We start from the raw sequence: 5,044 nt of genomic DNA, 5'->3' as shown, positions 1-5,044 counted from the left end.
GGACATCAACCCCCTGAGCCACTGCCTGTTCACCCTGCTATCATCCAGAAGCGAGGTCAGTACAGGTGCATTAAAGCTGGGACCGAGAGACTGAAAAACAGCTTCTATCTCAAGCCCATCAGACTGCTAAACAGCAATGACTAACTCAGAGAGGCCGCTGCCTACATTGAGACCCAATCACTGGCCACTTTAACAATGGATCACGAGCCACTTTAAATAATGGCAGTTTAATGTTTACATATCTTCCATTACTCATATCACATGTATATACTGTATTTTATACCACCTACTGCGCCTTGCCTCTGCCGCTCGGCCATCGCTCATCCACAATGTATATGTACATATTCTCATTCCCCCCTTTAGATGTGTGTGTATTAGGTAGTTGTTGGGGAATTGTTAGATTACTTGTTAGATATTACTGCACTGTCGGAACTAGAAGCACAAGCATTTCGCTACACTCGCATTAACATCTGCTAACCATGTGCATGTGACCAATAAAATTTGATCTGACTCATACAGTACATGTGTCAGTCTTAATGTTTCATTATCCGTGTACAGTACATATGTCAGAGTTAATGTTTCTGTCAGGAACCGGTTACGAACCTGGGTCTCCGGAGTGAGAAACAGTCACTTAACCAACTGAGCCACGAATAGTCAGCAGAACCCAGAAGATGAGGCAGACACAGCAGTACTTAAGACGGTGTATTTAATAAAGTAAAAAGGAGAAGTCCTTAAATACAAAAATGGCAAATCCAAAAGGTGGTAGGAATAGCACAAAAAGCCTCAAGAGACACTCAAAAACAAAAACAGAATTCCACAAGAGCATCCACCGGAATCGACAGGAAAACACAGAACACTAGGGCTGGGTGCTAACATACAAACACAGAGCACAGAACTGAGGGAAACTAAGGGTTTAAATACAATCAGAGGAAACGAGGCACAGGTGCAAATAATAATGGGGAACAAGGGAAAAAACATAAGGTCAAAAAGCACAATGGGGGCATCTAGTGACCAAAACCCGGAACAACCCTGGCCAAATCCTGACAGTTTCATTATCTGTGTACAGTACATATGTCAAGTTAATATTTCAAATTATACACTATGCAGTACAGTACACGTGTCAGTCTTAATGTTTCATTATCCGTGTACAGTACATATGTTAGAGTTAATGTTTCATTATCCGTGTACAGTACATATGTCAGAGTTAATATTTCATTATCCGTGTACAGTACATGTGTCAGTCTTAATGTTTCATTATCTTATACAGTACACGTGTAGATGATCAGATATATGGGGTATTGTGTAGGTATTGTAATGCCGTAGGCTACAGTTATAATGTCCTGATGTAGTCTGGTGTAGCTATTTCTGCCCCATGCAACACTTTTCAACTACACCTTTTCCTGTGTGACTCGTCAACTGATATGGCATCGCCTGTCTCTCAGCAGAAATTCATCAGTGTATCAATGAAATCTGGATAACGAGATCGGAATATATTGTTGTATTCAACTCAGGTATAAATATATTGATATGTACAACCCAGGTATAAACAACTCAGGTATAAATATATTGTTATATACAAATCTACAAATCAGGTATAAACATATTGTAATATACAACTCAGGTATAAATATATTGTTATATACAACTCATGTATAAATATATTGTAATATACAAATCCCAGGTATGAATATATTGTTATACAACTCAGGTATAAATATATTGTTGTATACAACTCAGGTTTAAATATATTAATATACAACTCAGGTATAAATATATTGTAATATACAACTCAGGTATAAATATATTGTTATATTGTAATATACAACTCAGGTATAAATATATTATGTCTTATAATATACAACCCAGGTATATAACATATTGTAATATACAACCCAGGTATAAATATATTGTAATATACAAATCAGGTATAAACATATTGTAATATACAACTCAGGTATAAATATATTGTAATATACAAATCATGTATAAATATATTGTAATATACAACCAGGTATAAATATATTGTAATATGCAACCCAGGTATAAATATATTGTAATATACAACTCAGGTATATATTTGTAATATACAACCCAGGTATAAATATTGTAATATACAACCCAGGTATAAACATATTGTAATATACAACTCAGGTATAAACATATTGTAATATACAACTCAGGTATATATTGTAATGTACAACCCAGGTATATATTGTAATGTACAACCCAGGTATATATTGTAATGTACAACCCAGGTATATATTGTAATGTACAACCCAGGTATATATTGTAATGTACAACCCAGGTATATATTGTAATATACAACCCAGGTATATATTGTAATGTACAACCCAGGTATATATTGTAATGTACAACCCAGGTATATATTGTAATGTACAACCCAGGTATATATTGTAATATACAACCCAGGTATATATTGTAATATACAACCCAGGTATATATTGTAATGTACAACCCAGGTATATATTGTAATGTACAACCCAGGTATATATTGTAATGTACAACCCAGGTATATATTGTAATGTACAACCCAGGTATATATTGTAATATACAACCCAGGTATATATTGTAATGTACAACCCAGGTATATATTGTAATGTACAACCCAGGTATATATTGTAATATACAACCCAGGTATATATTGTAATATACAACCCAGGTATATATTGTAATGTACAACCCAGGTATATATTGTAATGTACAACCCAGGTATATATTGTAATGTACAACCCAGGTATATATTGTAATGTACAACCCAAGTATTTCAGCAGTGCATTGTACAGCACAGTGTAATTCTGAATGGAAGCACTTCCAGTGACTCTCCACGTTGTCCAATTGAAGCACCCTGGCTGATGGAGAATGATGATGTAGTATTTACAGACACATACATATAGTATTTGATTTTAAATTCCAACATAAATTGATGACAATTGATACATTTATGTACATTCATTTTACAGTGTTCAGCAGTTGAAACTATATAGGTAAGCTAAGCACTACTCCATTTTGGTTCAGCAGTTATGAAACTATGTAGGTAAACTAAGCACTACTCCATTTTGGTTCAGCAGTTATGAAACTATATAGGTAAGCTAAGCACTACTCCATTTTGGTTCAGTAGTTATGAAACTATATAGGTAAGCTAAGCACTACTCCATTTTGGTTCAGCAGTTATGAAACTATATAGGTAAACTAAGCACTACTCCATTTTGGTTCAGTAGTTATGAAACTATATAGGTAAGCTAAGCACTACTCCATTTGGTTCAGCAGTTATGAAACTATATAGGTAAGCTAAGTTTGTAGTACTCAGTCAATTGAAAATGTGCTTAGAGTTTTGACCACGTGACATTTTGATGATCTGTTTAGAGTCTAAGAGTTGTGAAAATGTACCACATACCAAAGTGAAACAAATTGCACCAAAGTGAAGAAAATTAAGACTGTAAATCGTCTTTTCAAATGTTTTATGACTTTTAATGGAAGAATTGTTATCAATACTGAAACAATACAAAATGTAATGCTACATCTCGTGTGTTAATAAAGTTGCGACATTTGAAGCATGTTGTGTTCTTGTGGATCTGCTGTTGGAGAGAGGGGTATAAGGGAGGGGGACGGTGTATAGTACTATCAGTTCTGTGCACATGTGTGTGTGTGTGTGTGTCTGGTGTGTGTGTGTGTGTGTCTGGTGTGTGTGTGTGTCTGCTGGGTGTGTCTGCAGTGTGTGTCTGGTGGTGTGTGTGTGTGTGTGTGTGTGTGTGTGTGTGTGTGTGTGTGTGTGTGTGTGTGTGTGTGTGTGTGTTTTTGTGTGTGTGTGTGTGTGTGTGTGTGTGTGTGTGTGTGTGTGTGTGTGTGTGTGTGTGTGTGTGTGTGTGTGTGTGTGTGTGTGTGTCTGCTGGGTGTGTCTGCAGTGTGTGTCTGGTGTGTGTGTAGTGGGGCGTGTAGGTTACTAGGTCCTAACCTTTCTTTCTGTTATTTTTATCGGCCCCCACATCCTGCTCTCTCTCGCTCTCTCTGTCTCCACCATTCATTCACTCTCACCACCCTCCATAACCACTAACCCCTCCAACCACTATCTGCAGTACACACACACACACACACACACACACACAACACAATGTGAATACATTCAAACCTTTACACACACACACGGATGCAAGTCCATATCTGCTTCTTCAGTCAAAAACAAACTTCCAGTCAAATTGGGTTTTGTGGATACGGAGGAAGGAGAGAAGATGACGACTCTCAAAACAACAGTAGTAGTTTTACTGGGTGAGTCCTGGGTGAGTCCTGGGTGAGTCCTGGGTGAGTCCTGCTGTAGTTGTTATTCTGGAGAGAAGATGACGACTCTCAGAACAACAGTAGTAGTTTTACTGGGTGAGTCCTGGGTGAGTCCTGGGTGAGTCCTGGGTGAGTCCTGGGTGAGTCCTGCTGTAGCTGTTATTCTGGAGAGAAGATGACGACTCTCAAAACAACAGTAGTAGTTTTACTGGGTGAGTCCTGGGTGAGTCCTGCTGTAGCTGTTATTCTGGAGAGAAGATGACGACTCTCAAAACAACAGTAGTAGTTTTACTGGGTGAGTCCTGGGTGAGTCCTGGGTGAGTCCTGGGTGAGTCCTGGGTGAGTCCTGGGTGAGTCCTGCTGTAGCTGTTATTCTGGAGAGAAGATGATTCTTTTATACAACACCAACAGTCTTTTTTCTTCTTCTCTGAAGGTTTCTACACCTTCTGCCAGGAGACAAGTAAGTTTTGTGCCATTGTCTAAGGTGTGTGTGTGTGTGTCTGTGTGTGTGTCTGTGTGTGTGTGTGTGTGTGTGTGTGTGTGTGTGTGTGTGTGTGTGTGTGTGTGTGTGTGTGTGTGTGTGTGTGTGTGTGTGTGTGTGTGTGTGTGTGTGTGTGTGTGTCGTGTGTGTGTGTGTTTCTGTGTGTCTGACTGTGTTGTGTACCCCCTGTTCTCCCAGTCCAAGGAGCCTCGGTCCCAGGAGCCTCGGGTCGGTCCCAGGAGCCTCGGTCCTAGGCAGACCGTTGCTGTA

At 38.7% G+C, this 5,044-nt stretch overlaps 1 long non-coding RNA gene across 1 annotated transcript; it reads left to right on the top strand.

The window, feature by feature from the left end:
- The first annotated feature begins 2,112 nt into the window (after nucleotides 1–2,112).
- LOC135534070 (uncharacterized) lies at nucleotides 2,113–3,575 on the top strand. The gene is made up of 2 exons (XR_010454631.1): nucleotides 2,113–3,205; nucleotides 3,305–3,575. It is a non-coding gene; the product is annotated as an uncharacterized LOC135534070 (long non-coding RNA).
- The last annotated feature ends 1,469 nt before the right edge of the window (nucleotides 3,576–5,044 follow it).

Source organism: Oncorhynchus masou, unplaced genomic scaffold (genome assembly GCF_036934945.1).
Source record: "Oncorhynchus masou masou isolate Uvic2021 unplaced genomic scaffold, UVic_Omas_1.1 unplaced_scaffold_2969, whole genome shotgun sequence".
In the NCBI taxonomy this organism is placed as follows: Eukaryota; Metazoa; Chordata; class Actinopteri; order Salmoniformes; family Salmonidae; genus Oncorhynchus; species Oncorhynchus masou.
The sequence above is the reverse complement of the archived record's forward strand: the minus strand, read 5'-3'. Positions and strand labels throughout refer to the sequence as shown.